This window comes from Adiantum capillus-veneris, chromosome 13, assembly GCF_014529385.1.
Source record: "Adiantum capillus-veneris isolate H3 chromosome 13, ASM1452938v2, whole genome shotgun sequence".
Classification (NCBI taxonomy): Eukaryota; Viridiplantae; Streptophyta; class Polypodiopsida; order Polypodiales; family Pteridaceae; genus Adiantum; species Adiantum capillus-veneris.
In genome coordinates this window covers 94590837-94615289 of record NC_140943.1, presented here as the reverse complement: position 1 = coordinate 94615289, position 24453 = coordinate 94590837, and positions in this window count along the sequence as shown.

Genomic DNA, 24453 nt, shown 5'->3' with positions numbered 1-24453 from the left:
TTCTCAACAGAAGTAGTGTTGTTTAGTGATACACCTAATGGACATAAATGGTTGAAACTAGGACATGTAGACCAAAAATACGTGTATTTGTTTGGATGAATATATACACTTTTTGGTGACCCTTACCACAGGTGGTGGACCTTGAGACCAATGGACTATAAGGACCTCCAAACAATACCTTGTACACTCAATCCTCCTTTGTATCTAGGTTGGACAAGTGGTGGACCTTGTTCAAATTCTCTCACCACTCTCTCTAACATGGTGACATATTTTAGGTGTGATAAATTCATATCTATGCAAACTAATATCAATTTAGTCTTGTTAATTTGATTTTTTTTGAATTTATGTACAATATAATGATTTGAGGTTTGCATATTTGAATTTAGGTGGAATAATGATATCTTTTTGTGGTAAACTTGAATTTAAAATCAATTTCGCGTGGAATATTTTAAATTTAAGCAGTAAAATTTAAATTTTATAAAAAAGTTTGAATTTAAAAATTTGGGCGAGATATTTTATATTTAAAATTTGGGAGGGAAATTGTATATTTAGGCGATAAGATTTTGAATTTTAAATTTAGGCAGGAAGGTTTTGAATTTTTAGCGAGATCTCCCTTACATAAGAGAGTATAGGTTGGACAAGTGTGGACCTTAAAGCCAGAGCATCCATGCTACTGGACATGATAGGTAGGGAATCTAGTTGAATATTGTATGTATAATATATATGTAATAGATCTAGCTTGGACAAGTGGTGGACCTTGGAACAAAACCCCATGTAAACCATATCATGCACATTCCAAGTGGTGAGAAAAAATATCATTTAAGATATAGCCTTATAGGTTGGACAAGTGGTGGACCTTAACACCAAACCTTCTTAATATAATGACATAGAGTGTAAAAGTGGTGAATCTTGATACCAAACCACTCATGCTACTAAGGATAATAGGTTGGACAAGTGGTGGACTTTGAATGTAAACCCCCCATGTACGAAATATCGTGGGCTTAAGGTATTTCAATGGAACCTAGCATCCTAGAGACATGGTGCAGCTTGCTTCTCTTCATGTTTGAATGGAGCCTATCTTGGACAAATAGTGGAGCATCCTTCTCTCCATGTTTCAATGTACCCTAGCTTGGACAAGTGGTGGACCTTTGCTTCTCTCTATGTTTCAATAGAGTTAGCTTGGACACGTGGTGGACCTTGGAACCAAACCCCCATGTAAAAACTATCAGGGTCACTCGAAGTGGTGAGAAAGAATAACCATTAAGATATAGCCTTATAGGTTGGACAAGTGGTGGAACTTAAGACCCAGATATTCTTAATATAATTACATCGAGTGGAAAAGTGATGAATCTTGAGACCAAACCACTCATGCCACTAGCGATAATAGGTTGGACAAGTGGTGGACCTTGAATGTAAATCCCCCATGTACAAAATATCGTCGATTTAAGGTATTTCAATGGAGCCTAGAATCTTGGAGACACAGTGCATCTTGCTTCTGTTCATGTTTCAATGGAGCTTATCTTGGAAAAATGGTGGAGCATCCTTCTCTCCATGTTTCAAAGGAGCCTAGCTTGGACAAGTGCTGGCCCTTTGCTTCTCTTTATGTTTCAATAGATTTAGCTTGGACAAGTGGTGGACCTTGGAACCAAACCCCCATGTAAAACCTATCATGGTCAATCCAAGTGGTGAGAAAGAATAACGTTTAAGATATAGCCTTATAGGTTGGACAAGTGGTGGACCTTAACACCCAGATATTCTTAATATAATGACATAGAGTGGAAATGTGGTGAATCTTGAGACCAAACCACTCATGCTACTAGGGATAATAGCTTGGACAAGTGGTGGACCTTGAATGTAAACGCCCCATCTACGAAATATCGTGGGTTTAAGGTATTTAGTTGGAGCCTAGCATCTTGGAGACATGGTGCAGCTTGCTTCTCTTCATGTTTCAATGGAGCCTACCTTGGAAAAATGGTGGAGCATCCGTCTCTAGATGTTTCAATGGAGCATAGCTTGGACAAGTGGTGGACCTTGGAACCAAAAACTCATGTAAACCTATCATGGTCACTCCAAGTGGTAAGAAAGAATAACCTTTAAGATATAGCTTTATAGGTTGGACAAGTGGTGGACCTTAACACCCATATATTCTTAATATAATGACATACAGTGAAAAAGTGGTAAATCTTTAGATAAAACCACTCATGCTACTTGCGATAATAGGTTGGACAAGTGGTGGACCTTGAACATAAACCCCCCATGTTTCAATGAAGTTAGCATCGACAAATGGTGGAGCATCCTTCTCTCCATGTTTCAATGGAGCCTAGCCTGGACAAGTGGTGGACCTTTGCTTCTCTCTATGTTTCAATAGAGTTAGCTTGGACAAGTGGTGGACCTTGGAACCAAAACCCCATGTAAAACCTATCATGGTCACTCCAAGTGGTAAGAAAGAATAACCTTTAAGATATATCCTCATAGGTTGGACAAGTGGTGGACCTTAACACCCTGATATTCTTAATATAATGACATAGAGTGGAAAAGTGGTGAATCTTGAAACCACTCATGCTACTAGGGATAACGTGGATTTAAGGTATTTCAATGGAGCCTAGAATCTTGGATACACGGTGCAGCTTGCTTCTCTTCATGTTTCAATGTAGCTTATCTTGGACAAATGGTGGAGCATCCTTCTCTACATGTTTCAATGGAGCCTAGCTTGGACAAGTGGTGGACCTATGCGTCTCTCTATGTTTCAATGGAGTTATCTTGAACAAGTGGTGGACCTTGGAACCAAACCCCCATGTAAAACCTATCATGGTCACTCCAAGTGGTGAGAAAGAATAACCTTTAACACTAGAATGGTAACAAGACACTTTTATGTCCTTGGACACTTTTGTGTCCTGCTAAGTGACCATTTTGCTTGAATTATTTGAAGAGTATGAAAATAAATTTCGAGGTTCTATATATCCACAAAGTAGCCTTATGATCTGAAAAAAACTTAGAATATATTTTTTAGTATCGATCTCACCATTAACCTTACCCTTGCACAACATTTTTGAACTTAAACTGTGTGAAAAAACGGGTCCTGTTTTTGGCTTTTTTTCATTTTTTGGCAACTATACCACTCTAAATTTCATGTTTGTGAGGTTTAGATGGCTAAAGGTTAGGCCTTCATAGTTATTAACATGTTTTGATGCTTGTAGGGAGAGCTAAGTGTTAAAATTGAAAGTTATGACCAATTTACAAGAATTGCATAATCCTGTTTTTTGGCCAAAAATAGCACTTTTATGATTTTTTTGGTGGCTTTTTTGATATCCAAATTCAATTTTGATTGTGTACGTGTAATGTATAACATAAATCTAATCTTCCTTGAGTTTTGGGGGACCTAATATGCTATATAGCATAGTATATGATGATGGTTGAGTTTTTTGATTGCTGAAGAATACGATACATTTTAGAGTAGCAAGTATAACTTTCTCAATATTGCTAGATTCTTAGGCCAATTGTGTGTATTTTGTAGGTAGTAACCATATCTAATCATAGACTACAAACTTGGCTAGATATTGAGTAGTTTCTACGGGTTTCTAGAGGTCATAATGCTAAACCCAGTTTTTTCATGTTTGCTGTATTTAGCACTTTATCATTGCCCCCAAGGTTCCAATTGTAAGAGATCCATTATCCTTTTGACATGATCCATGGCTCCTTTTGAATTCAAAGGCCCAAAGGGAGCTAAGAAAACATGTATATAGTATCTGTATTGAGCATGACTATAGAAACTTTGATGATAGGTCTGTAGAATGGCAAAAATGCAACTTTTTTGTACCTATTTTTTTCCCAAAAAAACATTAGTGAGGTAAAAGAAACCATATGTTTTGGTCACCAACCCATTCAAGTTAATAGGGCATTTTATCTCATGTCACTCTTATTTATATGCAATCAACCGTAAGAAATTGCTGTTTTGGGAAAAATGCACTGGTCCATCAACTTTGGAGGCTTGTAGTGACCAAAGGATGAAATAAATTACAAGTTTCTCATTTTTTCCATATGTAGTAGTTATTGAACTATAAGCTCATGAATGGATTTTTCAAAATGAGTGGATCTACTATGGTTTTTGATTTTTTTCCCAAAACCCTGAAAGGACACTTTTATGTCTTGTTAGGTTACCATTCTAGTGTTAAGATATAGCCTTATACGTTGGACAAGTGGTGGACCTTGACACCCATATATTCTTAATATAATGACATAGAGTGGGAATATGGTAAATCTTGAGACCAAACCACTCATGCTACTAGCGATAATAGCTTGGACAAGTGGTGGACCTTGAACATAAACCCCCCATGTTTCAATAGAGTTAGCTTTGACAAATGGTGGAGCATCCTTCTCTCCATGTTTCAATGGAGCCTATCTTGGACAAGTGGTGGACCTTTGCTTCTTTCTATGTTTCAATAGAGTTAGATTGGACAAGTGGTGGGCCTTGGAACCAAACTCCCATGTAAAACCTATCATGGTCAGTCTAAGTGGTAAGAACCAATAACCTTTAAGATATAGCCTTATAGGTTGGACAAGTGGTGGACCTTAACACCCAGATATTCTTAATTTAATGACATAGAGTGGAAATTTGGTGAATCTTGAGACCAAACCACTCATGCTACTAGCGATAATAGATTGGCAAAGGGTGGACCTTGAATGTAAACTCCCCATCTATGAAATATCATGGGTTTAAGGTATTTCGTTGGAGCCTAGCATCTTGGAGACATGGTGCAGCTTGCTTCTCTTCATGTTTCAATGGAGCCTATCTTGGACAAATGGTGGAGCATCCTTCTCTCCATGTTTCAATGGAGCATAGCTTGGACAAGTGGTGGACCTTTTCTTCTCTCTGTCTTTCAATAGAGTTAGCTTGGACAAGTGGTGGACCTTGGAACCAAACCCCCATGTAAAACCTATCATGGTCACTCCAAGTGGTAAGAAAGAATAACGTTTAAGATATATCCTTACAGGTTGGACAAGTGGTTGACCTTCACACCCAGATATTCTTAATATAATGACATAGAGTGGAAAAGTGATGAAGCCTGAGACCAAACCACTCATGCCACTAGCGATAGTAGGTTGGACAAGTGGTGGACCTTGAATGTAGACCCCCATGTACAAAATATCGTGGATTTAAGGTATTTCAATGGAGCCTAGCATCTTGGACACACGGTGTATCTTGATTCTCTTCATGTATCAATGGAGCTTATCTTGGACAAATGGTGGAGCATCTTTCTCTCCATGTTTCAATGGAGCCTAGCTTGGACAAGTGGTGGACCTTTGCTTCTATCTATGTTTCAATAGAGTTAGCTTGGACAAGTGGTGGACCTTGGAACAAAACCCCCATGTAAAACCTATCATGGTCACTCCAAGTGGTGAGAAATAATAGCCTTTAAGATATAGCCTTATAGGTTGGACAAGTGGTGGACCTTAACACCCATATATTCTTAATATAATGACATAGAGTGACACAGTGGTAAATCTTGAGACAAAACCACTCATGCTACTAGGGATAATAGCTTGGACAAGTGGTGGACCTTGAATATAAACCCCCCATGTTTCAATTGAGTTAGCTTTGACAAATGGTGGAGCATCCTTCTCTCCATTTTTTAATGGAGCCTAGCTTGGACAAGTGGTGGACCTTTGCTTCTGTCTATGTTTCAATAGAGTTGTCTTGGACAAGTGGTGGACCTTGGAACTAAACCCCCATGTAAAACATATCATGGACATTTCAAGTGGTGAGAAAGAATACCCTTTACGATATACCCTTATAGGTTGGACAAGTGGTCCACCTTAACACCCAGATCTTCTTAATATAATGACATAGAGTGGAAAAGTGGTGAATCTTGAGACCAAACCGCTCATGCTACTAGGGATAATGGCTTGTCATGTGGTTGACCTTGAATTTAAACCCCACATGTAAAAAATATCCTGGGTTTAAGATATTTCAATGGATCCTAGAATCTTGGATACATGGTGCACCTTGCTTCTTTTCATGTTTGACTGAAGCCTATCCTCGACAAATGGTGGATCATCCTTCTCTCCATGTTTCAATGGAGCCTAGCTTGGACAAGTGGTGAACCTTTGCTTCTCTCTATGTTTCCATAGACTTAGCTTGGACAAGTGGTGGACCTTGGAACCAAACCCCCATGTAAAACATATCATGGTCATTCCAAGTGGTGAAAAAGAATACCCTTTAAGATATAGCCTTATATGTTGGACAAGTAGTCGACCTTAAAACCGAGATCTTCTTAATATAATGACATAGAGTGGAAAAGTGGTGAATCTTGAGACCAAATCACTCATGCTACTAAGGTTAATAGGTTGGACAACTGGTGGACCTTGAATGAAAACCCCCCATGTACGAAATATCATGGGTTTAAGGTATTTCAATGGAGCTTAGCATCTTGGAGACATGGTGCATGTTCCTTCTCTTCATGTTTCAATGGAGCCTATCTTGGACAAATGGTGGAGCATCCTTCTCTCCATGTTTCAATGGAGCATAGCTTGGACAAATGGTGGACCTTTGCTTCTCTCTATGTTTCAATAGAGTTAGATTGGACAAGTGGTGGACCTTGGAATCAAACCCCCATGTAAAACCTATCATGGTCACTCTAAGTGGTGAGGAAGAATAACCTTTAAGATATAGCCTTATAGGTTGGACAATTGGTGGACTATAACACTGAGATCTTCTTAACATAATGACATAGAGTGGAAAAGTGGTGAATGTTGAGACCAAACCACTCACGCTACTAAGGTTAATAGGTTGGACAAGTGGTGGACCTTGAATGTATACCCCCTATGTACGAAATATCATGGGTTTAAGGCATTTCAATGGAGCATAGCATCTTGGAGACATGTTGTAGTTTGCTTCTCTTCATGTTTCAATGGAGCCTATCTTGGACAAATGGTGGAGCATCCTTCTCTCCATGTTTCAATGGAGCCTAGCTTGGACAAGTGGTGGACTTTTGCTTCTCTCTATGTTTCAATAGAGTTAGCTTGGACAAGTGGTGGACCTTGGAACCAGACCCCCATGTAAAATCTATCATGGTAACTCCAAGTGGTGAGAAAGAATAAAGTTTCAGATATAGCATTATAGGTTGGACAAGTGGTGGACCTTAACACCCAGCTATTCTTAATATAATGATATAGAGTGGAAAAGTGGTGAATGTTGAGACCAAACCACTCATGCTACTAGAGATAATAGGTTGGACAAGTGATGGACCTTGAATGTAAACCCCGCATGGAGCCTAGCATCTTGGAGACACCGTGTAGCTTGCTTCTCTTCATGTTTCAATGGAGCGTATCTTTGACAAATGGTGGAACATCCTTCTCTCTATGTTTCAATGGACCCTAGCTTTTTGGACAAGTGGTGGACCTTTGATTCTCTCTAAGTTTCAATAGAGTTAGCTTGGACAAGTGGTGGACCTTGGAACCAAACCCCCATGTAAAACCTATCATGGTCACTCCAAGTGGCGAGAAATAATACCCTTAAAGATATAGCCTTATAGGTTGGACAAGTGGTGGACCTTAACACCCAGATCTTCTTAATATAATGACATAGACTGGAAAAGTGGTGAACCTTAAGACCAAACCACTCATGCTACTACCGAAAATAGGTTGGACAAGTGGTGGACCTTGAATGTAAACCCCCCATGTAAAAAATATCGTGGGTTTAAGCTATTTCAATGACGCCTAGAATCTTGGAGACATGGTGCAGATTGCTTCTCTTCATGTTTCAATGGAGACTATCTTGGATAAATGGTGGAGCATCCTTCGCTCCATGTTTCAATGGACCCTAGCTTGGACAAGTGGTGGACCTTTGCTTCTCTCTATGTTTCAATAGATTTAGCTTGGACAAGTTGTGGACCTTGGAACCAAACGCCCATGTAAAACCTATCATGGTCATTCCAAGTGGTGAAAAAAAATACCCTTTAAGATATAGCCTTATAGGTTCGACAAGTGGTGGACCTTAACACCCAGATCTTCTCAATATAATTACATAGAGTGGAAAAGTGGTGAACCTTGAGACCAAACCACTCATGCTACTAGTGATAATAGGTTGGACAAGTGGTGGACCTTGAATGTAAACCCCCCATGTACAAAGTATCGTGGGTTTAAGGTATTTCAATGAAGCCTAGCATCTTGGAGACATGATGCAGATTTCTTCTCTTCATGTTTCAATGGATCCTATGTTGGATAAATGGTGGAGCATCCTTCTCTCCATGTTTTAATGGACCCTAGCTTGGACAAGTGGTGGACCTTTGTTTCTCTCTATGTTTCAATAGATTTAGCTTGGACAAGTGGTGAACCTTGGAACCAAACCCCCATGTAAAACCTATCATGGTCATTCCAAGTGGTGAGAAAGAATACTCTTTAAGATATAGCCTTATAGGTTGGACAAGTGGTGGACCTTAACACCCAGATATTCTTAATACAATGACATAGAGTGGAAATATGGTGAATCTTGAGACCAAACCACTCATGCTACTAGCGATAATAGCTTGGGCAAGTGGTGGACCTTGAACATAAACCCCCCATGTTTCAATAGAGTTAGCTTTGACAAATGGTGGAGCATCCTTCTCTCCATATTTCAATGGAGCCTATCTTAGACAAGTGGTGGGCATTTGCTTCTTTCTATGTTTCAATAGAGTTTGCTTGGACAAGTGGCGGACCTTGGAACCAAACCCCCATGTAAAACCTATCATGGTCCCTCCAAGTGGTAAGAAAGAATAACCTTTAAGATATAGCCGTATAGGTTGCTGCTTCTCTTCATGTTTCAATGGAGCCTATATTGGACAAATGGTGGAGCATCCTTCTCTCCATGTTTCAATGGACCCTAGATTGGACAAGTGGTGGACCTTTGCTTCTCTCTATGTTTCAATAGAGTTAGCCTATATTAGACAATTAGTAGACCTCGAATCTCTCCACGTTGTCTAGAGTTGAGCTTGGACAAGTGGTGGACCTTATTTTCTTTCTTCCTTTAGTTTACTAGCTTAAAAGATCACTATGTATACTTGCTTATATTTAGCTTGAACAAGTGGTGGACCTTGTATTCACAAAAACTTAATCCATTACAAAAAAGTATATGTTAAAATAACATTTGGTTTTCTTTTGTTTCAGGAAAGATGGCTCCAAAAAAACAGGTTGAAAGGGTTGCTGTCTTAGTTGACTATACTTGCAATGATCTTAGGAAATGGTATTTGGACATACATGGTATAGAGGATGCACAATTTCATAAGGTGCATCTATTTATTTCCAAAAAGGAGAATGACAGATTGTTTGAAGATGTTGGACAAGTTGTGGAAGCATCTGTCTCTGTAGATGATAGTCATTCGGAGGTGGAATGCATTGACATTCTGGTTCCAATGAATCTAGAATTTCAACTATCTCCAGGAGCATATGCATTGGAGCGCATGTCTAGAAACAAAGAAGAGACAATGTTTTCTCAAGGATGGAATCCAAATATCACATTAGATCAACTTCAAAGCTCCATCATTGCCACACTACAACGAAAAAAGGTGAAAGATTCACGACCACCATCCACAAAGAAGCAAGCAAAAGTGCAGAAAGTAGCAGCTAAGCGAACTAGTTCCATTTTGGATGTAGACAAGGAATCTTTGGCATCCTCATCAATAGAGGGTTCAATGTCAAAGATGAGAATTGTGGATCCAGATTTTTTAGAAGCCGAGGCCATGAAAGGAGAAGAAAAAGATACAGGTGGAATGAATAAGTACATAAACTATTTTCCTTTCCAATATAGGGAATTTGATATTCCTATTCAAAATTGTTGGCTTGCTCCTGATCACTATAATGCACATATTATGGATAAAAAACACGCTGAAAGTGTGTTATTTGGATTTTCACGGAGTACGACCAAGCCTGCAGCATGTGCATATTTGATGCCTGTTCGAAATGCAAAGTCAAAGAAGGGAACTCCTTTGGCAGTAGAAGAGGTAGAAGAGCAAAAAATTAAAGATTATCATTATTGGATTCTTGATGGGCAGCATTCAATCTATGCTTTAAAATTTTTCCTTCACAATGAACAAAACAACAAAGAGATATTTGAAAGACTGACTAGCGTGTATAAATTTAGAAAGGCTCGCATTGTTGTGAATGCTCCTCCATTTGTTGCAACTGCTATATCTACCATTGCAAATGAGGAGGCTCAGGCATTGTATGTGAAGCAACCTTACAACCAAATATTGAGACATTTACGGATTCAATGGATCTTCTCAGGACGACCACCAAAGGCAGCAAGTGGAGTTGCAGAGGGACATGCATCTCGTGCCGGATGGGATGTAAGTTATTTTCTTTGTCTTTTTGATAGTTTTTAATTAACAAATCTTGCTCAATAGTTTAATTATTTCTCTATACATTTTTAGGCTTTTCTTTGATTGGCAAGAATGAGTGCAGCAGCAAGTTGGATTGCTAAATAGGCACACATGGTCACGTGCTCTGATTTAATTTATGATTGCTGGATAGAAATCATTGAAAGGCTAGAAGAGGAGAATAAGAAACCCCCAACAACTGTATTTAGATACCTTTGTGGCCTTGAGGAATCAGAGGTAAAGACTATTAAAGAAGAGATTAGAGATGAGAAGATTTTATTGTCAAAGAGTGCAAAGGATGGTGATGCAGCTGACATGTATGATCGAATCAAGCAGTTGAAGCAAGACAAATCGATTCAAAATGCACTTCTTGAAGGCTTCAACAATTTCAATGAGTCTTCACCATGTAAAGACTGGGAGGAGGTGGTCAAAATGTATAACATCAATGATGTTGTTTATAAAACACTTTTAATGCTATGCGAGGAATGGCTCAGATCTAGTTTGAAGCGTGGAACAAAGAAAATGGCTTTTCCAGATGGAGCAATAAAATACATGCAATGGGCAATTCACCTGCAAAAGGAGAAAATTGAGCCTAGAGATTTGCCATGGTCAATCTATGTGGTGAGCCTACAAATGGAAGGCAATCTGTACTTGATGCGCCACTTCAATAATAAAGTGCCTATTGGCTTATGTGTTTTAGATATGAAAAAAAACATTGGAGGCAATTTGAAGTGGAGTGAGGAGACATTTAACAATGCTTTGGATGGGATCTTGGCTATTGCTGGAGGGTCAACAGATCCTGGATTTGTCTTTCGTGCATTTGTGGATTTCACTAACTTCACAAAATTGCAATGTGCCTTTCACGCCATGGGAGATAATCTGAGCTACCATTGTTGTGGTGCATTGCATCACTTTCCATCAGCTCCTTGCAAAGGAGCAATTCAATTCCTAACAGTTATTGCCTTCTTGGGATGAGGCAATGCATTTGAAGACTTGAGAAGAAGATCAGAGGAACATCCCATGCCAATTGATTGTTCTCTTCTTCAAGTAGCAGATAACGATATGTCAGATTTGCAATATTTGGAGGCCAAAAAAAGAGCTTTGGTCAAGCACTACATTCATACATATTGTTTTGAAGACCGCCAAGATTGTTGATGTTTTTGGTGATGGCTCCTTGGTTGCACAAGAAGGAATACAACAGAAAAAAGAAGTTATATGCTTAGTTGATAGTGTGGAAGAGGCAAAAAACGTGGAGACCTAAATTTAAACTAACCTTTCTAGAAGGGAGCTTATGTTTGGACTTTGAGAACTAGCATAAGTAATCAATTAGAGCATAGATTAGACATGTGGTGGTGGCCTTAGAGACCAAAATCTTAATGATCTTGGAAAGGTATTTAAGTACTACAATTTACTTAGTTTTAGTACTCACTAAAGGCATAGCTTGACAAAAGGTGGACCTTACATGGATCCTAATTTCAAGAGGTGTGGTAGACCTTCAAACCAAGCTTATATAGCTTGGACATGTGGTGCACCTTGCATGAAGACTAGTTTAGACAAGTGTGGTTTACCTTATAACCAACACCCATTTGTTACATTAGCTTGGACAAGTGGTGGACCTTGCTTTTATGTTTCAATGGAGCATATTTTGGATAGGTGGTAGACCTTGTTTCTCTCCATGCTTCAATGGAGAGAAACATTAGCTTGGACAAGTGGTGGACCTTGATTTTATGTTTTAAAGGAGCATATTTTGAACAAGTGGTAGACATTGTTTCTCTCCATGGTTCAATGGAACCCACCTTAGACAAGTGAAGTACCTTGAAACCAAACCCCCATAATATAACCTATTAAATAGGCTGGAAAATTGGTGGGATATGAAACCATCCATGATAGAGCATAGTATAGGTGAAAACATAGTGGTCCTTATATCAATTACCCATGCATAGCTTGGACAAGTGGTGGACCTTGATTCTCTCTATGTTTTAATGGATCCTATCTTGGACTAGAGATATATCTTACTTATTTCCATGCTTCAATGGATTCTAGCTTGGATACGGAGTGGACCTTCAAACAAAACTCCACAGCATAGCATATATTAACAATTCATGTATTTTATATATTTTGAGAGTTGGTAGACCTTTCTTCTCCATGCTTCAATGGATCTGAGGTTGGACAAGCGGAGCTGGAGAAGTGGTCAACCTTAAAATGAAACCTCCCATGCTACAACCCATCATAGATCGTATATGTAGTGGACCTTGAAACTCTTTTATGTCCCTAGCTTAGAGAAGCATTGCACTCTTGATTATCTCCATACATGAAGGCAAGGTTGGACAAGTGGTGGACCTTCAAACCAAAATCTCTATGCAATAATAGGCAAGTGGTGGAGCTTGTTTTCTCCATGTTCAAATGGAGCCTAGCTTAGACAAACAATGGAGCTTGCTTCTCTCCATGTTTCAATGGATCTTAGCTTAGAAAAGTGGTGGAGCTTTGCTTCTCTCCATGTTCCAATGGACCATAGCTTAGACAAGTGGTGGACCTTGAAAAACACCCCTCGTATACAACATATTATGGGGTTTTCATGTTTCAATGGCACCTAGCTTGGACAAATGGTAGAGCTTGCTTCTCTTTATGTTTCAATGGATCCAACCTTATCCAAGTGGTGGACCTTGAAACAAGAACCCCCCCCCCCCCCCCCCCATGTACAACGTATCATGGGTTTTGAAAGCACTGGGAGAAAATAATAGCTTTGATAAGTGGTGTACCTTGCTTCTCTCCATGCTTCAATGGAGCCGAGGTTGTAGACATGTTGGAGAGAAGATGGTTGCCCATGAAATAAGACCATGCATGCTATAATCAATCATATGTTGTACACATGGTGGACCTTGCAATTGTTTTATATGCCTAGCTTGGACAAGTGGAGGACCCTTGATTACCTCCAGATATCAACAACAAGCTAAGTTTGGACAAGTGTAGTACCACCAAACCAGAATCTCTATGCTACAATAGAGTATAGGTAGGACACGTGGTGAACCTTGATATCAAACCATCCATGCTACTAGAGATGATAGGTTTCACATGTGGTGGAACCTTGTATCAATGTTCTATGTGTAGTTTTTGACTAGTGATAGACCTTGAAACTAATCCCTCTAGGCTATAAGAAAAAAGAGATGGATGAGGAGGCTAGACTACTTTTGTTGCATCAACGCATCCCATGTTACCACATATACTATAGGGTTCTTGGATAAGTGTTGGATCTTGTGTCAATGCTCCATGTCTAGCTTGGACAAGTGGTGGACCTTGGTTCTCTCTATGCTTCAAATGGGCAATAGACTTTTTCAATGATTTTATTTTTTGGAAACCTTGGAGGCACCATGTAGAAGTCACTCTAAGTCTTCCATACAATGGACCTATTGGACTATAGAATAATGATAACTTTCTTTGATCTTGTCATTATTTTATGCATAATATTTTCTTCTTTTTGTTGACACAAAGGAGTTAAGTGATATAAAAACTAGATGTATTTCACACTATTATTGGCATGAAGATCCTTTTGGGACACCAACATTTCCTATTTCCAAAGATGTAATTTTCCATATTAACAGTGTGGATTTTGAAGTGGGACTTTCATGTATTCAAGGAGCTGGTTATGGGCTATTTGTGCATACTACCCTGGAAAGTGGTTTGACTATTCTAAACTATGGAGGACATAAGTATAGATTTCAAAACTGGAAAAAGATATGCAAAATATTTCCAAGAGCTTATAAATATTCTCATCTAGAGGATCCAAACATAGAAGAAGAGGAAGATCAATTATACATTATTGGTTGTGTAGAAGAAGGAAACGTGTCGGTCTATATAAATAGTTCTCACAGTACAAATGTCTGTCCCAATGTACGCTATACATTTGATACATTTGATCCAAATTTTCCACCTTGGCATAAATTCACCTCTTCACACATCAAGTCAGAATAATATGGCCATGTATGCATTGAGACTATTTGTCAAGTTGAAGTAGGAGAAGAGTTGTTTGCTGACTATGACTTTACTTGACATGGTAAAGTATTGTACATGGACGGAAATCTCAAGTACATGCATCATTTTCATTTTTCATGGATGAAATCTCGAGTAAATATAACATTTGATTATTTTTTAGTTTATGCTCAGCGAGAATCTAGAGTGCTCTTATGCTTTGTGTGTTGTCTAACTTATTTGACTACCTTGGCCATAGAATCTTGATTCTACTCTAGATTTGTGATAAATCTTACCAAAATGTAATCAATGTCTAGGTTGGACAAGTGGTGGGGCTTCAAACATTACTGTCTTCAACAAGTGGAGTTATCTTACTTGAATAAGTGGTGGCCTTTGAATCCAAATCTAAGACAAATCTCTAATTGTTTGCTTGTAGTCTAGGTTGGACATTTATGTTTTCTCAACAAGTTGTGGATTTTAGTTTTCACTTTAAGTACTCATCTTTAATAAAGTGTAGGATGGAAAATGTTGAGTTAGTAGATTGTATTTTAGACAAGTGGTGTTTTGTGTACGAATGCTGAAAATGGTTGGAAGGATTCTAACAATGACTTTACCTTAAATAAATTTCTTAGTAGGAGTTCTACATGTAAATATGGTGAATAAAGTTCTATTGGTTTTGAGATACCATTTGTGTGTTTGTTTTCTTAGATTCACAAACTGGGATGGATAATGCTCCTATGGTTCAGTCAACAACTATAGAATCCATAGGTTCTATGGTTTCTGAAGTGCCCAAGATGGATGATATTTCTATACTAGAGTCTAGTGTTGTGCAACTTGAGCAAGCTTCCAATAATGAGAACCAAGGAATCGATTCTTCAAAAATGAAACATACATCAAAAGAGACTGAAAAGTCCACTCACGAGCTATTGCCAATTTCTACTACGTCATGTAGTGTAGATGTTGAGAAATCCATGCTGACAATTATATTGTATTTAAATGTTCTATTGTTGAAACGTTCCCCTCAACCATCCTCACACCACAACTCAATGCAAATGGATTCAAAAAGATATATTATACTCAGGCCAGGTTGCATCCAATTCTTGAAGACTATTTTACAGAGGTTTAATGTTACAATTTGGTCGACAGCTACTAGGAATAATGTATATCAAATCCTTGCAGCACTAAAAAACTTAGCTGAGGATACATTGCCTTTCTTTGCAATTTGGTCGCCAGATGTTTGCTACACCGCTCAAACTCAAAAATTGTTTCGACCCAACAATCCAAACGTTGAGGCAATGTTCAAGCCTCTAGCCAAAATTTCCATGGGGTTTGAATGTGATACATAAAGAACAAGCCTTATTGATGACTCTCCTTACAACAAGGGATGTATTTCACCAGCAAACAATTGAATTTTTCCACCACAATTTGATGCTGAGAAGATGGTTGACAATATGCTCTTGGAGGAGCTACTGCCATACTTGATTCAGCTTGATGAGAGAAGGGATGTGCGTGATTTAATTGCTTCTAATCGTTATGTACAACCTATAGTGACAAATGATAGTGAATACAAACAAATCATGGAGTATTGGAAGCAGAAAAATGATGTTTGGTCAGCTAAGGTGTTCTTTACAAGAAGAATACCACCTGCAAAAGGTGACAGAGTCGATGAAACTATCATTGAAGACGCAAGTGACACAAGCCACCGCAATGAAATGAGAAGAGCCCAAATACAAGAGATCTTGGCAAAGGAGCGTACACCCATTGAAAGCATGAAGGCATCACAATTGACCACTTTAGCTAGGCAATTGGGTTGTAACACAAAAGGAGTTTTGAAGGCAACCACAACAAAGGCTTATATAAATAAGGTGAAAGCTAAGAACAATCTTCTAAGGCTAGATAGAAACCAACCCTAAGGTACTAGTGACATGTCATATATTCTTGATACACATGCTTGAACACTCATGTGCATAGTATCTAACAAATCTTTCTTTTTATTCCTTTCTGCAGGATCTTACAAAGGATACTACTAGATGGAGCTCAATCAATAGAGATTTTGATATTTTTGCTCAAAATAACGAAGCAGTCACCTACATTTTTTGTTTATCAATTTCTTGAGAGACTTTCTTTTAATTTATAATCATCAAATGAAATGAAAAGTATCCTTCTTATTAAGATTGCTGATCTTTTTCTTGTTCAAAAATTTCAATTGTGATTTATAGTTTTGTTAGCATGAGATTGTGCTTTTTTAGTTTGAAAAAAATTGTCAAAGATCCAAGTCTTTTTGGCTTTACTTAAGTTATTAATTGTGAAAGATCTAAGTCTTTTTCCTTTACTTAAGTTATTGATTTTCTATGTAATAGTCCTTAAAACAATATCGGATGGCTTTCTTGCTCCCATGTCTCACATTGGTCTTTAGGTAAGACAAGTGGTGACCTTGAAAGTATGGTCTCATATCTTGATCAAGTGAAGAGACATGAAGCTTAAATATCACTACTATGTATCTAGTGTTAAAATCCATCGAGACAAAGATACTAGAGTGCCAAATTGCAGTCTAGTTTAAGTGACAATCCATTTGAGCTAAGGTAAAACTTATAGTGCCTCATTTTTCTAGGATTCTACTCCATCAAGGACATTAGAATCTAGCACAAACCAATTAAGACTCTTTTGGAGCCTAGATAGGACAATTCGTGGAACTTAAGAAACTTATTATTGAGTTAGAGTCTAGTTTAGATAAGTAAAAGATCTTCAAACCAGCACTTGACTTTCTTACTATTAAATATTCAAAGTCCCTTGAGGCTAACAAATTACATACCTACTTGTAACCTAACTAATGAGTAAGTATATAGATCTAAGCAAGTATATATAATGAGTCTTCAAACTAATAAACCAAGGGAAGAGAGTAGCAGGCTCCACTACTTGTCCAAGCTCAGCTCTAGACAACATAGAAAGATGGTAGTTCTACTAATTGTCTAGCCTATCATCTCTAGTAAGATGGGAGGTTTCGCCTTAAGATTCACCATGTAACCAACCTCTGCATCATTGTATTATGAAGAGTAGAAAAGCAAAGCTCCACCACTTGTCCAAGCTAGTTCCAAAATCCACATGGAGATAAGCAAGCTCCACCATTTGTCGAAGATCTCTTCCATTAAAACATGAAAAAACTCAGCTATGTTGTACCGGGGGGACTTTTTTCCAAGTTCCATTACTTTTCCAAGATAGGATCCATTAAAACATGGAAATAAACAAAGCTCCACCACTCGTCCACCCTTTAGAGTTGCAAAGTGTATGGGTTGTCTAAACTAGGTATGGGAAAATAATTGAAGGTCCACCACTTGAAACATGGAGAGAAGCAAGCTCCACCATGTCTCCAATATGCTAGAATCCATTGAAACACCCTAAACCCATGATATTTTGTACATAGGGTATGTACATTCAAGGTCCACCACTTGTCCAACCTAGTATCCCTAGTAGCTTGATAGGTTTGGTCTCAAGATTCACCAATTTTCACTCTATGTCATTGTATTAAAAAGGATTGGGTGTTAAGGTCAACCACTTGTCCAACCTATAAGGTTACATTTTAAATGGTGCTTTTTCTCACAACTTGAACTACCCATGATATGTTTTACATGGGATTTTTGTTTCAATGTCTGCCACTTGTCTAAGCTAACTCTATTGGAACATAGAGAGAACCAAAGGTCCACCACTTGTCCAAGCTAGGCTATATTGAAACATGGAGAGAAGGATGCTCCACCATTTCTCCAAGATAGGCTTCATTGAAACATGGAGAGAAGCAGGCTCCACCATGTCTCCAAGATAGGATCCATTTAAATACCCTATTCCCATTTTATTTTGTACGTGGGGGGTTTTATTTCAAGGCCCACCACTTGTCTAACCTATTATCCCTAGTAGCACAAGTGGTTTGGTCTCAAGATACACCACATGTACACTCTACATCATTATATTAAGAAGAACTATGTATTAAGGTCCACCACTTGTCCAATCTATAAGGTTATATCTTAAATGGTATCCTTTCTCACCACTTGAAATGCCCATGATATGTTTTACATGGGGGTTTCATTCCAAGGTCCACCACTTGTCCAAAATAACTCTATTCAAACATAGAGAGAAGCAAAGGTCCACCACTTGTCTAAGATAACTCTATTCAAACATAGAGAGAAGAAAAGGTTCACCACTTGTCAAAGCTAGGCTCCATTGAAACATGGAGAGAAGTAACCTCCATCATTTTTCCAAGATAGGTGCCATTCAAACATGGAAAGAATCAAGATCTACCATGTCTCCAAGATGCTAGGCTCGATTGAAACACCCTAAAACCATGATATTTTGTACATGGGGTGTTTACATTCAAGGTCTACCACTTGTCTAACGTATTATACCTAGTAGCATGAGTTGTTTGGTCTTAAGATTCACCACTTATCCACTCTATGTCATTATATTAAGAAGAATTGGGTGTTAAGGTCCACCACTTGTCCAACCTATAAGGGTATATTTTAAATGGTATCCTTCAACACTTGTCAAGGTCCATCACCACTTGTTAAGGTCCACCACTTGGGGTATATTTTAAATGGTATCCTTCACCACTTGTCAAGGTCCATCACCACTTTTCCAACCTATAAGGTTATATCTTGAATGATATTTTTTCTCATCACTTTTAATGCCCATGCTATGTTTTACAAAGGGGTTTTGTCCCAAGATCCACCACTTGTCCAAGCTAACTCTATTGAAACATAGAGAGAAGCAAAGGTCCACCACTTGTCCAAGATAGTCTCCATTGAAACATGGAGAGAAGGATTCTCCACCATTTCTCCAAGATAGGTTCCATTGAAACATTGAGAGAAGCAATCTCCACCATGTCTCCAAGCTAGGCTCCATTGAAATACCCTAAACCCATAATTTTGTACATGAGGGGTTTACATTCAAGGTCCACTACTTGTCTAACCTATTATCCCTAGTAGCACGAGTGGTTTGGTCTCAAGATTCACCACTTGTACACTCTATGTCATTATATTAAGAAGAACTATGTGCTAAGGTCCACCACTTGTCCAACCTATAAGGTTATATCTAAAAGGGGATCCTTTCTCACCACTTGAAATGCCCATGATATGTTTTACATGGGGGTTTCATTCCAAGGTCCACCACTTGTCCAAGCTAACTCTATTAAAACATATAGAGAAAGAAAGGTCCACCACTTGTCCAAGCTAGGCTCATTAAAACATGGAGAGAAGGAACCTCCACTGTTTCTCCTAGATAGGCTCCATTGAAACATGGAGAGAAGTAAGCTCCACCATGTCTCCAAGATGCTAGGCTCCATTAAAATACCCAATACCCATAAAATTTTGTACATGGGGGGTTTACATTCAAGGTCCACCACTTGTCCAACCTATTATCCCTAGTAGGTTTGGTCTCATGATTCACCACTTGTCCACTCTATGTCATTATATTAAGAGGAATTGGGTGTTAAGGTCCACCACTTGTCCACTCTATGTCATTATATTAAGAGGAATTGGGTGTTAAGGTCCACCACTTGTCCAACCTATAATGTTATAGCTTGAATGGTATTTTTCTCACCACTTGTAATGCCCATGGCATGGTTTACATGGAGGTTTTGTTCCAAGGTCCACCACTTGTCCAAGCTAACTCTATTGAAACATAGAGAGAAACAAAGGTCCACCACTTTTCCAAGCTAGGCTGCATTGAAACATGGACCTTAATACCAATTTTTTTCTAGTAGCATGAGTGATATTTTGTACATGGGGGGTTTACATTCAAGGTCCACCGGTTGTACAACCTATTTTCCCTAGTAGGTTTGGTCCCAAGTTCACCACTTGTCCACTCTCTGTCATTATATTAAGAATAATTGGGTGTTAAGGTCCACCACTTTTCCAATCTATAAGGTTATATATTGAATAGTATTTTTTCTCACCACTTGTAATGCCCATGATATGTTTTACATGGGGGTTTTGTTCCAAGGTCCACCACTTTTCCAAGATAACTCTATTCAAACATAGAGAGAAACAAAGGTCCACCATTTGTCCAATCTAGGATCCATTGAAACATGGAGAGAATGATGCTCCATCATATATCCAAGATAGGCTCCATTGAAACATGGAGAGAAGCAAGCTTTACCATGTTTCCAAGCTAGCGTCCATTGAAACACTCTAGGGGGTTTTATTTCAAGGCCCACCACTTGTTTAACCTATTATCCCTAGTAGCATGAGTGGTTTGGTTTCAAGATTCACCACTTGTACACTCTATGCCATTATATTAAGAATAACGATGTGTTAAGGTCCACAACCTATAAGGTTATATCTTAAATGGTATCCTTTCTCGCCACTTGAAATGCCCATGATATGTTTTACATGGGAGTTTCATTCCAAGATCCACTACTAGTCCAAGCTATCCATATTCAAACATAGAGAGAAACTAAGGTCCACGACTTGTCCAAGCTAGGCTCCATTGAAACATGGAGAGAAGAAACCTCCACCATTTCTCCTAGATAGGCTCCATTAAAACATGGAAAGAAGTAAGTTCCACCATGTCTCCAAGATGCTAGGCTCCATTAAAATACACAAAACCCATGATATTTTGTACATGGGGGATTTACATTCAAGGTCAACCACTTGTCTAACCTATTATCCCTAGTAGGTTTAGTCTCACGATTCACCACTTTTTCACTCTATGTCATTATATTAAGAGGAATTGGGTGCTAAGGTTCACCACTTGTCCAACCTATAAGGTTATATCTTGAATGGTATTTTTCTCACCACTTGTAATGCCCATGACATGCTTTACATGGGGGTTTTGTTCCAAGGTTCACCACTTGTCCAAGCTAATTCTATTGAAACATAGAGAGAAACAAAGGTCCACCACTTGTCCAAGCTAGTCTCCATTGAAACATGGACCTTAATACCAAATTATTCCTAGTAGCATGAGTGATATTTTGTACATGGTGGGTTTGTATTCAAGGTCCACCACTTGTACAACCTTCTTTTACTAGTAGGTTTGGTCGCAAGATTCACCACTTGTCCACTCTATGTCATTATATTAATAATAACTGGGTGTTAAGGTCCACCACTTGTCCAACCTATAAGGTTATATATTGAATGGTATTTTTTCTCACCACTTGTAATTTCCATGATATGTTTTACATGGGGGTTTTGTTCCAAGGTCCACCACTTGTCCAAGCTAAATCTGTTCAAACATAGAGAGAAACAAAGGTCCACCACTTGTCCAAGCTAGGCTCCATTGAAACATGGACCTTAATACCAAATTATTCCTAGTATCATGAGTGATATTTTGTACATGGGGGGTTTGCATTCAAGGTCCACCACTTGTCCAACCTATTTTTCCTAGTAGGTTTGGTCGCAAGATTCACCACTTGTCCACTCTATGTCATTATATTAATAATAACTGGGTGTTAAGGTCCACCATTTTTCCAACCTATAAGGTTATATATTGAATGGTATTTTTTCTCACCACTTGTAATTTCCATGATATGTTTTACATGGGGGTTTTGTTCCAAGGTCCACCACTTGTCCAAGCTAAATCTGTTCAAACATAGAGAGAAACAAACGTCCACCACTTGCTAGGCACCATTGAAACATGGAGAGAATGATGCTCCACCATTTATCCAAGATAGACTCCATTGAAACATGGAGAGAAGTAAGCTCCACCATGTCTCCAAGATGCTAGAGTCCATTGAAATACCCAAAACCCATGATACTTTGTACATAGGGGGGTTTACATTCAAGGTCCACCACTTGTCCAACCTATTATTCCTAGCAGCATGAGTGATTTGGTCTCAAGATTCACCACTTGTCCACTCTATATCATTATATTAAAAAAATTTGGGTTTCCATATCTAAATGGATCTTTGCTTGGATAAGTGGTAGACCTTGAGACCTAAATACCCATTCTACACTAGAGCATTGGTTAAGCCTTATGCACTTCAAGCATACATTTAACAACAAGTAGTAGTTATTAGTTGACTTAAGTCTAGTTGAACTCCATGGTATTGAGACTAAGAGAGAGTGTAGCATTAAAAAGAGTCAGGATTTTAATTTGGCTTTCTTTCTATTAATGAGTAGATCATAGATGGATTTGGGTATCTAATAAAACCTTAGGGTAGACAATGTAAAACTCATGTCTATTGTTGTGTTTGCATTAAGTGTTCTTCATTAGGGCCAGTTTGGATGAAATAAGGGCTGTTTAGGGTTTTTGTATCCTTGATCTAAGGGTCGAGGAGGAGCCACATTTCCAAAAGTATGGCACTTTTGTACACGTGTCAAGATCTCCGTCACGTGTTTTTTGAATATTTTGCACTATTTTAGCTGTAACTTTTGCATATGAACTCCAAATTTAGTGTTGAAATGGTCCATGGGTGGCGCTTGATGAGCTCTATCCAATGATTACCCATGTTGAATAGTTTTGGTAAGACCTTCATTGTCTTTTTTAGGTTGCTCCTTTTTAGATCCTTACACATCACTTTTTTCATCCAAATTGTCCCTAATGTGTTCTTTAATTTCAGAATTATTACAAAAAAAATGGATTGGATATATGCTGGCATAAATTGAAGAAAACTATTGAATTACCCATCCAACCTCTTCCAAGACCTTGTCCAAGGAATCAATCACCTCCTTATCACCTACCACCTGCTTTCAAGGACATCAAAAGAGTACTTATCTTCGATCTAGAGCGGTTACTTCTCAACACAATTGAAATGAAATATGGAGATTCTATGCCAGCTTGGGCTCAACACATGCGACTTGTGGAGGATAAAGATGAAGTTTATCATGTGGTGCGATGAGATGCACAAATTATTTGGATTTTTGTGCTGAATACTTTGAGCTATGGATATGGAGTTTCTATAACTTAACAGGGGTGCAACACATCACACAAAAATGTTTTCCTAAGCATAATACCAAGTTCAAGGTGTTTATGAGTAACAAAAATTTCCAAAATCCAAATATCATGTTAGGATTTACAAGGGTTTATCACAAAATTTGAGTGATATTTGGAAGATATTTGAGGATTTGGATGCAAACAATACCTTAATTTTTTATGACACTCCATATAGGGTGATGTGGAACATGCTAGGGACATATCTTATATTTCCAAAGATGTGGAGGCAAACTTCCGAGCAACTTCAAAACTTCTTGCAGAGAACCATAATTCCATGGTTGGTAGGATGGTTGTATGCAAGAGATAAGAGAGTCTATACATACAATACAATTGTAAATCAGTACAGTGATTCTGAGACAAATTATGTCCTTGGTGTATACTTGTCAACACGAAAGCATTGAATAAATATGGCCATAAGATGCTTTTTTTATTCTAGTGTGTATCTTTCAACATTCGTATAATTTGATATAGTCTTTAAAAAAAAAAAACAAAGTTGTGTCAATTTTATGAACACTTCAATGGAGTGCACCCTACTCTAAGGGGACTTCAATGTACTATTGGAGTGCATCCTATTGTAAGAGGACTTTGATGTATTGCTAGAGTCTACCCAAATTTTTGGGGACTCATTTTTTATTTGATTGGGGCCTATGTTGGGTCATATAGTAAAAGAAATTCATTTTTTGTCAATTCATATCGAGGTTGCATTTATTTGTATGTTTTATGTTAAAATAAAACTTGTAAGTGTGGATCAGAGAATTCATGGACTTTAAATATGTGAGAGGGATCTTTTTCTTGGGCACAAATGTTTGCTTCAAGAATTTTGTCATTACATACTTTATGTGAAAGAGTTTTAGAACCTAAAAGACTTTGAAAAGAAAACTATGGAATCTAAGTGCATGCATTCTTGAATGGCTTGAAAGTTCATGTATACATGCATGTCGCCTTGATGAAGATTTAGATCTGACAAAACGCAAAGCTAGAATTCTTGGACGTTACCTTTGTCAATTTGGTAATAACATATTTAAATTTATTTTCTTATGGGTGGAAAATATATTATTATGTGCATTTGGAACCTAATTGCTTGACCTTCAAACCAAGATTCCTATGTTATTTTTTCATATACTTTTTTGTAATGGATTAAGATTGTGGATACAAGGTCCACCATTTGTTCAAGCTAGATCTAAGAAAGTATATATACTGAGTCTTCAAACTAGTA